Source organism: Microtus oregoni, unplaced genomic scaffold, assembly GCF_018167655.1.
Source record: "Microtus oregoni isolate MIOR12 unplaced genomic scaffold, Mior012 000030F_ref0000283, whole genome shotgun sequence".
Taxonomy (NCBI): Eukaryota; Metazoa; Chordata; class Mammalia; order Rodentia; family Cricetidae; genus Microtus; species Microtus oregoni.
Window position 1 is genome coordinate 8,950,848 of NW_024543089.1, and position 15,060 is coordinate 8,965,907.

A 15,060-nucleotide genomic window follows, 5' to 3' on the forward strand; every position below is an offset into this window, starting at 1 on the left:
AAAAAAAATTGCATGTGATAGCTAGTGCAAATTTCTTAACTTCTTTAAACCCTCAAATACTGATTACTTTTATTTTATTCTTGCATTCAGTGTAGTTCCTTTATAAATGTTCTCTAATACAGGAACTTCTTTTTCAGTCCTCTGGAAACTTTAACTGGTACTATTAATCATACTCACCAAAACACTGGTTGAAGAAAGCAGAAGACAAAAATATCTCATCTTCAGTCTACTCTTTTGAATTTGTTCTTTTACCACACAAACTTGTCATTTGCTTCAGGGAGTATTCCCTAGGGGAATGATGTACTACAAACTATATTTTTGACAACCATTCCAAAGCAGACTTTCTTCATGTTCCCTGTCCCTGCTACAAATTATCCTACATACATAGTTGTGATTTTTTCACTGATCACTAATTGGACTGTATAATGATGCAAACAATGGTAATTATTAAAGGGAACATATAATTTTCTAAGAAGAAACCTTCACCTACTTCTTTTAAATTTTCACGATTTAAGCAAAGATCAAGTAGCCATGGAGAAGTAAAAAATAATGTTTTCCATCCCTTCATTCACAGATTTTTGGCTTGTGTTTATAGTTGCTTAATGCATATGAATAGGAGTGAGATAAAAGACTATAGATGTGTTGAAAATTGATATTGTATGTTTATCTCAAACTGCAGAGTCTATCCTTAAGGATCAAACTGATGACAGGTGAAACATGCAACAGCAATAAAAAGAACAGAACAAGAAAGCAAACAAATAAACAAAAGCAACTTCCTCAGTATTACTCAGTATTATCTCTGTCTCTTTTGCTCTTTAATAAAGATAAAATAAAAAACTTTGGATTAGCCTTTTTTCCCGACATCTTAGGGAGGCTGCAGTGGTCGTCGCCACTCTCCGAACTTCATCATGCCGCCCAAGGATGACAAGAAGAAGAAAGATGCCAGAAAGTCGGAAAAAAAAAAAAAGACAAGACCCAGTAAATAAGTCCGGTGGCAAGGCCAAAAAGAAGAAGTGGTCTAAAGGCAAAGTTCGGGACAAGCTCAACAATCTAGTCCTGTTTGACAAGGCTACATACGACAAACTCTGTAAAGAAGTGCCCAGCTATAAACTTATTACTCCAGCCGTGGTCTCTGAGAGACTGAAGATTCGCGGTTCCTTGGCCAGGGCAGCTCTTCAGGAGCTCCTTAGTAAAGGGCTTATCAAGCTGGTTTCAAAGCACAGAGCCCAAGTAATTTACACCAGAAACACAAAGGGTGGAGATGCCCCAGCTGCTGGTGAAGATGCATGAACAGGTTCAATCAGCTGTACTTTTGGAAAAATAAAACTTTATTAAATCAAAAAAAAAACTTTGGATTAAATATTATTGACATCTGTATGTACATATTAATGCATGTCTTCATGAACAAAAATATCAGCATTAAAAAGGGGTTTTAGAATGCTATAATATGGTCTTAGGGCATATAGTCTTTTAGGGTCGGTCATATATTGCATGGCTCAAACACTTAATAAGATAGAAAGAACTACAACTTTTTACTATTTTTGTTAATACACATTTGGCAAGCTTTTAGATTTTTTGTTTTCAATTAAACTGTATACTGGTTTTGAAAACTTAGGAATTATATCTGGTCTTGGTATAATATAACATGAGCTCTTATCAGAGAAATGCACATTTTTTTTTCATTTTGCATACCAACCCCAGTTATCCCTTGCACCCATTCTCCTGCATCCCCATTCTCCCCATCCAACCCTCCATCTACTCCTTAGATGGGGCAAGGTCCCTTGAGGCATTAACAAAGTCTGGAACAGGAATTTGAGGTAGTAACAGGCACCATTCACTGCATGAAGGCTGAACAAGGTATCCAACCATAAAAAATGGGCTCCAAAAAAAGCCAGTTCTTGCACGGAAGATAAATCCTGGTCTCACTGCCAGGACTCCTACAAGCAGATCGTCACAAGATGTCATCCACATTTAGAGAGCCTTGTTCTAACCCATGTAAACTCCACAACAAGAGATCAGTCCAGAGATCTTGAGCTCACACCAACTCAGGTCAGAGGTCTCTGTGGTTTTACTCACCATGATCTATCATATGAGCAAGGGCAAAGAAATACACACGAATTAAGAACAAAATCTATATGATGTTTAAAATATTAGAAAATTTTCAAAGAGCAAAGTTGTTTCATGTATGCTTAGATGTACACTATTCTTCTAGTTAAAATTATAACTTTTAAAATTAGCATTGCAATTATTCTTATTATGGTACTTGAATATTCTGATTAAACATAATAAATTCATGTCTTATGCTTTTCTATTCTTATATACATATGATTGGAAAGAAAAAATAATCATAGAAGACAGCTTAACAAAGGATTACCCTATACAGTTTTGTTGCTGTTAGTTTTTGCTGTCATTGTTATTGTCTTTTTTTTTGTTGTTGTTGTTAAAATTATTATAAGAAAACCAAAAAGCATGGAACAAAGAGACTTCAAATAGGTTTTGAGGCATTCTCATATATCATTGTGCCTCATATTTGATGTTGCACAATAACGGTTTTAACTTAATTACCTAACATTTATGGTAAAACATGCAGTGTGAAGTCTATTTCTTTGTAAATTGTAGAAGTGCGATTCATGGTGTCAATGACATTTACTTTGTTATGCAGTCATAGCCACCATCAATCCACAGAATATTTTATTTCCCTAAAACTGACCCCTACCTGTTAAGCAATGACTTTCCATTCCCTCCCTGCATCACTCCTCAGGGACTCCCAGCAACAACATCCTACTTCCCTCTATAACAGCATTTCTCAGTGGGTTGAGACCTCTTTAAAAAACTTCTCTCTCCAAAAATATTTACATTATGCTTCCTAACAGTAGCAAAACTATAGTTATGAATTAACAACAAAAATAATTTTATGGTCCAGGCTTACCACAGCATTAGGAACTGTATTAAAGTGTTTCAGCATTAGGAAGGCTGAGAACCATTTCTTTATATAAATTTTACTAAAGAATTTATTGTAATGACATGATGGAGAATTCATGCTTTTATAATTGGTTTGCTTTTCTGATGCAATGTCATTGTTTATAAGTTCTTCTGATTTTTAAAACCAAATAATATTCCACTGTGTGTTTGGTTTCACATCCATCTTTTTATGTGTTCTTAAATTGCTTCTACATTTTGACTCCTATAATCACTTATAAACTGATGTAGTTTGGCAAATGTCTATTTGCTTTCCTGAATTTTTTCTATGTATTCAGAAATGGTTTATGTTATAGCACTTGATCAAACAGCACATTTTTAGTGATATGTGGTATTTGAAAGGAGGTATCATTAGGCCAACATATTATTTCTAATATTTCTTTACATGTATGGCTCTAAGTAACCAACACTATGAAATTAGACAATATTTGGAAATAGCATCCACTCATGGACAACACAACAAAGCCAGAACAATAAATTAAGGTCAACCACATCATCATAGTCATTTTCATGACTCAATTGTAATATTAACATTTTTAATTTCTCATGACCTATAAAATCAATTGTTAATTATTGTACTTTTCAGTTAATCTTATGGTAGCTTGTGTTGAAAGACCACTGATATGGTGAGTCATAGGCAAAAGTTTGTAATATTGAAGGTCTAAAGTTAAGGGAATTTGCTTCTGCAAAATAGATTTCTACATTAAATTGCCATACCTAATGTTAGAGTAGACAGAAATGAAATAATTTTACCATTAGATTTGGTTGACAAAAAACTTTTTTTAAAGAATTTGCATTAATTTTGAAATTATAACATAATTACAGAATTTATTCCTTCCCTTTCAAACTCATAACCTCTTTTTTATTCATTGTCATTACATTTATATATGTGTACATGTATTCTAAATACAATCTCCTTGGTCTGTATAAGGTTGTCTGCCTGTACTTTTCAGTGCCAATCATTTGATATTGGGTAACCACCTGGTATATTCTTCCCTGGGAAAGATTATTTCTTCCATTCTCTGCATTCCTTAGATGTTTGTAGTTATTTTTGTATGTGACAACTTATGGACTTTACTAAGCCTATTTTTTCATGTCTCTTGTCTTTGTACAGGTCATGTTTTGGTAGTCACATTGGTGAGACTTCATGTATGCAGTTTCACACGTTACTAGAAGACACATTCTCACAGCAAACTCCCTGATCTTCTGGCTTTTAATAATTTTTCCTCTCCCTCTTCCACAATGTTCCCTGGGCCTTAGGCACTGGAGTTCTTTTGTAGATGTATCAATTAGGACTGCACTCTACAATTCCCCATTAAAATTGGTTGTAGTTTTCCATAATGGTCTCTGTAACAAAGAGAAGTTATTTAAATTAGGTTTAATGTACATTCCTGTGCTCAGATTCTAAGACATTCCTACTAATTAACAATTACATCACACTTACTGACATACTGAGTATAGATTATTTGTTTTAACACGGAAAAGAGAAGATTTCTCTAGAGTTAAGTGGATTTTAAAGTGATTGATTAAATATTATTTTGCTGATACTTTGAGTTGGATCTAAGAACTATTTCTGGCTTAGATTTATTATTTCTTGCAAAAAAATAAAATCAGAAGAAAAAAACGAAAGATTCTAGAAGAAACACTCTTAAATAACCCAGTTGAAACAAATGCATTATGTATGAAATCTACTTAAAATGTAGCAATGTGAAGTTGGTGTAGGATTTTCTGAATATGTTACATATATCAATTATCACTAATAATGTTAGCCTTAGAGATTTTACAAAGTTAACATTATTTTTCTGTCCTAAGCAGAACTTTTTTTTTGTCCTTTGTGTCCATATTCTCTTTTTTCCTGCTGATTTCTTTAGGAAATCCTTGTCTGTCTTATTCTTCTATTGGTACCTTTCTTACTCTGTTTTTTGTTTGATTTCCTCCATAAGCTCTTGTTCCTTAATAAGCTCATTTACAAGCAGAACTGGAATCCAAAACAAGACTGAGTCAGCGCAAGAAAATATGTAATTTTCTCAAACAAATTGTTTGATAATTTTCAACTACAACATTAAACATATTGAGAGTTAAAAATATAGTTCACATTGTATGACAAAAGAGAGGTTACATAACAACGAGGGCTTAAAAAGATGCAAGGATCTCCTTAAGAAGGGTAAATAGAATAGACTTCGCTGGTGGGTTGGGGTTGGGATGGGAAAAGAAGTCAACTGGGGAGGGACAAAATACCGGAGATTGGGGGTCATTTTAGGGTTGGGGTGGAAACCTAGCGCAATGGAAACTCCATAGAATCAATGAGAGTAACCCCAGCAAAGATTCCAAGTGATCCTGATTCAACCATCTTCTGTAACCAGTTGAGGCCTCAAATGAAGGGTTTGGGACACCAACCCAGCCATAAAATTTTTGACCTACAGTTTGTCCTGCTCGCCATTTGTTGTGGGGTTAGGAGAACTGTCATCAAATAAACCACAGAGATTTCATCGAAAAAACAATGGGAGTAGATACAGAGTACTAATAGCCAGACATTAGTCATAGATCAGGGATTCTAAGAGGAGAAGAAAGGAAGGAAGTATCAGGGGAACCAGAGGGGTCAGGGACACCATGAAAATAATGTCAACAAAATTAATTGCCTTGGCCTCATGTGGTCTCACAGAGATCAGAGTCTACAGAGGTCTGACGTAGGTCTTCTACATATAGGGTATCTCTGAGTAGCTTGTTGTTCTTGTAGGATTCCTAACAGTAGAACTGGGTGATCACTGAGAGTTTTGTCTAATTATTCTACAAATGTAAATTTTTTTGGGGAAGGAGAAGATGGCTTCAATGGAAAAATGTATTTAACACCATGCCCATGACCTGTTTTTATTTTTTTCAATAATTTTCCTTCATTATAGCTTTATATGTTATAATGCATAAAATCATGTCCCAGAAAAATAACTTTCAGCATCAGTAATGTAATAAGACAACTTCAGATAGATATGTATTTGCTGAATAATAAAGTAATCTCTATTGTTTTAGTTTGATAAAGAACCATATTTGTTTTACAAATGACCATTGCCATTTTTTCCCATGCAGAAACACTCAAGAGGAGAGTTAAACTCTTAGGATAATTAAGACAAGACCAGTCTTTCAATGCAGTGGGCATGTCTCCAGAGCTTACAGTGTGGCAGGAGAGTGACTGGTATTTATGAAAATGAAAATAAAACAGAAGTCTCAAACCTCTATTCATCTAATACAATAGAAGAATCCATAATATAAGGCTCTGAATATAAGAAATTCAAAGAAGAAAGATACTGGACTGATTGGGAGAAAAAGGGAAATCATATTGAATTCTGGAATGAAAAGAGACTCAGACACAATATTTAAATTTTCTCTATAACAAGGTATTTTATTTTCTGCACTTTGTCCACTGATGACTTTTTAAATGAAATATCAATTTTTAGTTTTCTTTTAGAAACATATTTTGAAATGCAAATTTTCTTTATAATACTGGAGTACTAAAGGAATCAATTATGAATTTAAGTGGATATATATATATATATATATATATATATCCAAAATCTATTGGAATTTATCCTCAGGTCAAAAGGAAAATATGCTTCTGATTACTCTTCAAAATGCTTATACATGTTTTAATAAATTAGGCTTATATTATGGATTGCATGTTAATTCTCAGTTATTATTTTTCTAACTAGTTTGGAAATTGGAGTTTCTGTAACTAATGCCAAGAATGTTATAGCATAGTAATCTTCCATTTATCGTATTAATTGTTGTGCTAATGTATAGAAACTTACTAACAAAATATGAGTAAATACATTATTTTCATTTTATAGTAATAGACACAAAAAGATGGCAATGTTACTGGAGAAATGCATCTTTAAAACGTTTTTTTTTTATTAACTTAATGTGGTTTTGAGAACATTAGTATTTTTCTACAAGCTAAAAGGGATATGGTATTTCCAGGTATTATATATTAAGAGAAAAACGATCATCTATTTGGTAACTTATTGATAAAATTTTTTAATATAGCAAATCTTTCATTGTAAAATATTATCAAACAGTATTTACAAAAATGGGGGAATTTATCTAGTAATTTTCTATAAATATGAATGAGAAAATATAGTTAATTCACTTCAAGTATATTGCTCTATATGACATACACAGGCACATATATGTGTGTTTATACAGTCATATTTAATACACATATTAAAGGAGAAAATTATAAGATGAAAACATATCATCATGTTTTCTGACTATAAATCATATAACTAAAATTATACTTTATTCTGTATGTATATCCCTTAATATAGACTGATTAACCAGAAATTTAAAATGTTGAACAAAATGTAAATTGTTTCTACAGTAAAATACATGTAATAATATATTGGGTAAATATCTTTTGAAACTCAATGTAAAACATTGTAGATAAGCTACAGAGAAGCATATATTCTTTCATAACTGTATTAACTGTTAAGTTTAAAAGTCTGAGAACTAACGAAACAAACTTCTCTCTAGTTGGAAGAAAGCCCAGTGAATCAACTGAAAGATGATTATTCTCATCCACAGGGAATAGTTCCAACATTTGTTAAAGGAAATGAAATTTAGCATTCCCAACACTATCCATTTCATCTCTTCCATGCCTATAATGTTATTGGAGGTTTTGTATTTTGTATGATGTCTCACAGAGCAATCTTCTATATGACTTTTGCTTCATAGATTTTAAAAAATATATAATTACTTTATCTCCTTAAATATTAACTTCAAAAATACTCTGGGATTATGTGGTATTGTTAAAGAAAATGGTCCCTAAAGGGAGTGGCATTATTAGAAGGCATGGCCATGTTGGAAGAAATATGTTACTGGGTTGTGGGCTTTAAAGTCTTTTTTATTCAAGTTTCCCTCTTTGTGACCATCAATTGGCTTCCCATTCCTTCAAGTTGTAGGACTCTAAAGTATTCCTCTAGCAGCATGTCTGTCTATAAGCAACAATGCTTCAGTCCATGATAATCAACTGAATTTATGAAATGTTAGCTACTATCTCTTTTTAATGTTTTACTTTACAAGAGTTGCCATGACCGTGGTGACTTTTTGCAACAATATAAAACCACGAGATAGTTTATATTTAATAGAATCATTAAAAATTAAAATTAATTTAATAATAAATGTTTTAAAATAATTTTATACAATTCATTTTCTTAGCTTTGGTTTACATCTCTTTCTTTTTTTAGTGTGCACCCCTCTATTATAAATCACTAAGAACTAATTTTTATGGTATATGACACCATTCTAGATAAACTAAATTTTGTTTTAATTTTGTTAGTATAACTTCTTTATTCCTAAAAACTTTTTTATTTTTCTACAAAATTTCAAACATTGAACTTGGGCAAATCCTATTTTCTGGTTGGTCTTTCTGTACCTATGTGAAAGAGAGCATGTGTCAATGGTGAAGAAAATAAAACATGAAAATAGAAAGATTATACATAAAGTATTCAGATAATTTATATTACAATTAGTTCCAAAGTCAATTTGTTTGCTTATGATACTGATTATGGTGACTGATTTGTGAGAAAATTTTGTGAAATCAACCTACGTATAGATATATAATGTCTGAGAGGAAATTAATAACTTGTAGTTCTTCAACTAAGTGAGGCACCTTTTGAGAATTCCACCATATTTCTTGGTATGTCAGCTGGTGCAATCATTGTGCTAGTCTTGTTTAGCTTACCATATTTTTGAGATTCCATTAGTGAAATTTCCCTGTAAAAGAGACTGTATAACAATGGGTATCCTGGTCCTCTGGCTCTTACAACCTTCTGCTTCCCTCCTCAGTATTGTTCTCTGAGCCTTGAGTGTAGAGTTCTGTTGTAGATATATTAGTTTACACTGTACACCCTACATTCAGTTTGTCTTCTATTTTTACCAATTATGGCTTGCTGTAGTGTTTTCCACTTTCTGTCAAAAGAAGCTTCTTTGAAGAAGAAGAATGAAAGCTAAATTTATCTGTGGGTATAAGAATAAATATTTTAAATGCAGTATGAATTTTTGCTGGTTTAGGAATGGTTCAGTAGTAGATTCTTCTTTAGGGTCCATGACCTTTCTGACCATCAGTAATCAGTTAGGGTCTTTGATTTTATTTTAAAGAAATTGTAAGTCATATAGTTTGGATATGACAAAAAGATGAAATCGCATACTTTTCTACATTTACCTCAGAGAAATGTCAGAATTAGGGATTTTTATAATCTAGTCATTGAAAACAACAAAAGAAAAATACCTCTATGTTCTCGCAAAGGATAGATAAGATGGGCTTGGTGCCTATGCCTTTATTCTTATCACTCAGAAGGCAGAGGCAAGTAGATCTCTGTGAGTTCCAGTTCAGCAAAATGAACACACAGAGTTTCAGACCAGCACCTGTCTGACATATATAAACCCTGCTTCAAAAATATAAAGAAAATAATAAGATTTTGTGTATATTGAACATAAAGGATAAAAGAAAATTCTTAATTTTTCATCTCTGGATGGCTTTAACTTTCTACTGTACATTCTAGGCCAATTTAGACATATTTGTATAGTCTTTAATGATGTGCAAAAACTGAGAGAACTCAGCAATTACTTTTCTCTAATTATCTATTTTAATTATATCCTAGCTATGTGCAAAAAGGAAGCAATCTAAATTATTTGTGCCTAAAAAAATCAAATCAAATCAAAGACTTCCTATACCCAGGAGATTTCTCAAAAAGTAGCTAATTAGTCATTGCTACAAATTCACCAATCCTATCTTTGAAATTTTTATTATCTTTTTAATGAGAAATATAAGTTTCATAAATAATATTTATTCCAAAGAAATTGTGGAGGGGACAATTCCATAAGTTTCCAACATATTAAATATTGTTTCCCAAAAGTTGTCTAAAATATATGAGACTTCCTTACACTATATGTTTCTTTATTTGATTTCACAAAGAACTGTATTAATTTGTTTACACTATGATTCTGACTATATATCTAGTTATCTTTTCTAATCATCTTCAATTTAGTTTTGGCTACAAAATACTTGAATTAATGAATTACTTGCTCATAAATTATTAGCAAACTCATTAGACTTTTGAGTATAAGTTAAAAAAATATACCTACTTGTTTTTTAAATATGTACAAAAACATGTTCTGCTGAGAAAGATTTATGCCAAATGGTAAAACTTTTAAATTTTGGCATTTTAATACAACTTTCTCCGTTTCTGAAAATATTCCAGGGGAAAAAAGTTGTTAAAAAGTTACATTGACTATCAGTAAATTGTATGTCTCCTGAGGTTGTATACAATCATGTTCATCAATAACAAGAATATCACTGAAAAATTACAACATACTTTTCTTAGAATTCCATAGAATGTGTCATTATCCATCCTATGTAAATTTATGTGCTGTACAATGTAGCCTTCAGTATCATTTTCTTAAAACTGAGGAACTTAAAAATCACCAATAGAATTTGCTTTTTGAAAAAAATTATAGATGACACATGTGATATTCAAGTAAAGATGGATGACCTTTGGCATAAACTATAATGGTCCTGAGAACTCCGTTTTCATAAATGCTGAGGAGCTATTTTTATGTTTCTGATGGATATATGAGAGAATAAAGGGATTTTTTTTCAAATAATTAGATGAGATCAAGAAACAGACTTATATATAAAGCAAGCCATTCCATCTCTTCCTTTCCTCTTCATGACTGGGTGACTTGGATACACTGCATTTCAGTCTTTTTAGATATTTCTCCCTTCATCTAACTCTCCTGAATAACAACTTGTGTATGGATTGAAATGTCTCTTGCAAAGCAAACCTATAAGCTACAAGACTATCTATAAATTGGGGAAATATCTGTTACATTATCACAAGATCCCATTCCATTTGTCAATGACAATTGTTTAGATCAATGTTAATGGGCACCAGAGATTCCTTCCTTATGAAATCTGAAAACAGAAAAATGCTTGCAATTACTTCTTACATATTAGTTCAAATGTTCAGAGGTTTCCTACATAATTTGAATAGACTTCTAACAAACATTATTTTTAAAATATTAATTTTTTGTAAAGCATCAAATACATTAGAAGTTCTTGAAATCAGCAAATATGTATGTATTTCTCACAAAGTAGAAGAATTTTCTGACACACACAGAAGCAAATCATATTTTTTATTGATTTTTTTTTGAGCTCTACGTTTTTCTCTGCTCCCCTCGCTGCCTGTTCCTTCCCCTTCAAGCCTTTCCTAAGGTCCCCATACTCACAATTTACTCAGAAGATCTTTTCTTTTTCTATTTCCCATGTAGATTAGAACTATGTATGTCTCTTTTAGTGTCTACATTGTTGTCTAAATTCTCTGGGTTGTGGTTTGTAGGCTGGCTTTCTTTGCTTTATGTTTAAAAATCACCTATGAGTGAGTACATGTGATAATTATCTTTCTATGTCTGGATTAACTCACTCAAAATAGTGTTTTCTAGCTCCATCACTATATATCCAAAGGATGCTCAATCGTGCCACAAGGACACATGCTCAGCTATATTTATAGCAGCATTGTTTGTCATAGCCAGAATCTGAAAATAACCTAAATGCCCCTCAACCAAAGAGTGGATAAGGAAAATGTTGTACATTTACACAATGGAGTACTACACAGGAGAAAAAAAATAATGACATCTTGAATTTTACAAATCATATTTTTTGTTTTATTTTGCCTATATTTTTTCTCTAGTTCAGTCTCATTTCTATTAACACATCTCTGTTGAATCTGAATTATTGTTGCATCTACAACAGAAAATTTAATTCTGTCTTGAATTCAAAAGGATTCAAATAATTTATATAAAGAAGTTATCAGGAAAAATTCTTAAATAAGTGTTTCCTCTTTTTATCTTTGGGAAGTATGCAAATTCTTGTTTAACAAATTTGAGGCTGTCTTCAGAACAAAAAACCAAAAACATTATCTAAAATGATGGTTAAACTATTTTTTGCCAGTTTAGATTCTGAAATTCTTTAATTTTGCTTTTTTTTCCTCTCAAAGCAATATAATAGCTTTGATGCAAAACAAGTAATCAGAAGAAAAGAGGAGGACATAGTGGCATGCTTTGATGATGTCTGATTCTGTTGTTGTTATTTGATAATGAGGAACTTAGTGTCATTGGAAGTACCTAATGCTATTAAACTCATTTAACTAGTTGATCTTTTGTATTACCAAACATATTGATTATTTCCACAAAATTGAAATCTGTAAACTAAAAATATTATGAGAAGTTTAAGGATTTATAGTACATGTGAGTTAGGTAGCATTCTGTCAGAAATAATTAACCATCCCTTCATTTGTTGATATGCAATTAAGTTTTTTACATGGACCAGTAATATAATTTTTTAAAACAGAAAAAAGAGGATTGAAAATATACCATATAACTTTACTGGTATAGATACTTAGAGACTTAGATAAGTATATACTACCTGTTAAAATTAAATTGAGGAATCATTAGCATAAAACATGGAATAACCAGAGAAAATAATCCATGACTTTATTTCTTGACCGATAATATAATAATCTTTAAGGCAATATAGAAACATTCTCTTTTATAAACTGAAATATAATATATTGTGATTTTATTTCAGTAACAAACTTGGAATAGAAACACTCATCAGTTTCAGATATTATTGCTCACAAAAACCATAACCTTGCAAAAATAAATCCAGCGTCATGCGTGGGATACTACATATGAATGATTTTTCAGAATAGATTTTGTGATTTCCCCTTATGAATATTAGCTATTTCTCTACATTAAATTCTCCATGAGAACTAGATGGTATGACCCTATTGCTGACTACATCATTGGTATGATGTAGAACACTGAAAACATTAAGTTAAAAATGTGCAGGAGTTTTTGTCCCTTATGATTAGTGTTCATGCCGGGTGGTGGTGGCACACACCTTTAATCCCAGCACTCAGGAGACAGGGGCCGGCAGATCTCTGTGAGTTTGAGGTCAGCCTGGTCTACAAGAGCTAGTTCCAAGACAGACACCAAAAAATACAAAGAAACCCTGTCTCAAAAATAAATAAATAAATAAAAAAGAGTGATTAGTGTTCATAGTCTGGAAAGGCGCTCTATAGGCTGCTGGAAGATAAAGCTTATTAATTGTGACAGCCAACAATTTCCAAGTGATAAAAGATCAAAACCCAATGTTTCCTCCAAGCATCAAAGAAAGTTTATCAAAAAATCCAAAAACAGTCATGAGAAACCCTCTTATAAATTGTTGGAATTTCCCAGAGACTTCTAAAACTTTATTGGCTATCACCATTGTCCTTGTTTGACTCAAAGAGGGCAAGGTAAATAATTATTGATGAAGACAAACTTGGGGCCGAGTGGACCTTCGGGAAGAACTGACATCAAAGTCTCTTACATGAGTAGTAGCTTGCATGGTACAGGAAGTTTTGGAAGCTTCCAAAGTAAAGAAACAAACAATGATACTAGCTATTTATGTTGCCTATGAGACATAATAGTGACTTCCCTGGCGTGATAACACAGAGTGCAGTAACCAAGAGCTCTCTAATTGGACTTAAGCCCCATCCTACAAGAAGGAAGCCATGCTTATTACTTGAAAGCCAACCATCTATCCATGGCTAGTGAAGTAAAAGATCTTGTAGGGGAAAATAGAACAAACAATTCTCTTAAGCAGCGTATTTGCTAACTACAATCTAAGTATTTGTTCATAGAGATAACTGTAGTCTCCATCCATGGTCAAGGAAACTGTATGTTGTAGCTGATGGAGAGCATTATAGAACACCATAACCTGTCAAACTGCAGAGTCGTGGAGCCCAGTTCCAGTGTATGCATCTGAAAGACAACTTTTACACCCAAGTCTTAGAAAAAATTGTACAAGATGGTGTAAAGAGTCTTAGAGCCAAAGAATGAGAGAGGTTGCTGTGACAATATGTCTCCTAGGATTGGTGAAAGATACATACATGCAGTCTTACTTAGATGAATACCTAAACATTTCCAGAACAAAGACAACAACAATAGAAATGTTAAATAAATTGGAATACTAAGAATTGGTCCAAGAAAATATAGTAAGCCAAATAGCAATTACTCAAAAATATGTGAAATGAATGTTGTTGAAAAAAGTGTTTGAGTTAAGAACTCTTCCTTATAAATCTCTTTGACTTAGGATTTTACTTCATAAAAGGAGGGTTTCTACCATATGATGATGTAGAACTCATTCTTGAAACAAAATTTCTCTGCTTTGGGAAAATGATGAATATAAGATAATCACTGTCTTCCAGAATATTCTCATACTAAGGTACTTATAGAGTCATCACCCTGGGATATATTGTATTTCAAATGTCAACATGATATGTTTACTGTTTGGGTTAAAGGATGCAAAAAATAGCCAGGCATGACAGATAAAATACAAATGTAAGATTTGGTAGGTGGTATTGTAGGCCTTTAATCTCAGCACTCAGGAGAGAGAGGCAGGAGGATCTCTGTAAATTTCAGGTCATCCTGGTCTAAAGGGTATAGTTCCACAACAGCCAAGTTTGTACAGAGAAACCCTGTCTCACAAAAGAAAAATGAAGAAGAAAAAAAAAACAAGTGAAAGAATGAAAACAGTATTTTATAAAGATACAGGGAGTGTAAAGACAAAGGATTCTGTGCAAGAATTTTTAAACTCATTAAAAATGTTCTTGATAATTTCCTACCCAACTGCTACTTCAGGTTCTTTAGAAAAAATATCCAAAAATAAAACAAGTATTCACCATACTGTTCATGACATGTTAAGGTAGCAGGGGTTCCACTGGATCTCAGGAACATTCATGTCTGGTTTAGAACTTGCTGCTTACACATATGAACTGGGACATCAGTTGACTCCACAGACTAATCAAACCAGCACCCCCTAAAAGCTATGGTTTGCTTTCTGCAAAAATAAAATAAAATGAAGGAACATACAAAGGAAAAATTGTTTATATTCTAAATCATGTTGATTGATAAACTACTGACAACAATCTTCATTGTCTTTTTTTTTTTTTTTTTTTCGAGACAGGGTTTCTCCGTAGCTTTTGGTTC

General features: G+C 32.4%; 1 pseudogene; it reads left to right on the forward strand.

The window, feature by feature from the left end:
• The first annotated feature begins 908 nt into the window (after positions 1–908).
• On the forward strand, positions 909–1,348 carry LOC121465427 (annotated as a pseudogene).
• Positions 1,349–15,060: the final 13,712 nt, after the last annotated feature.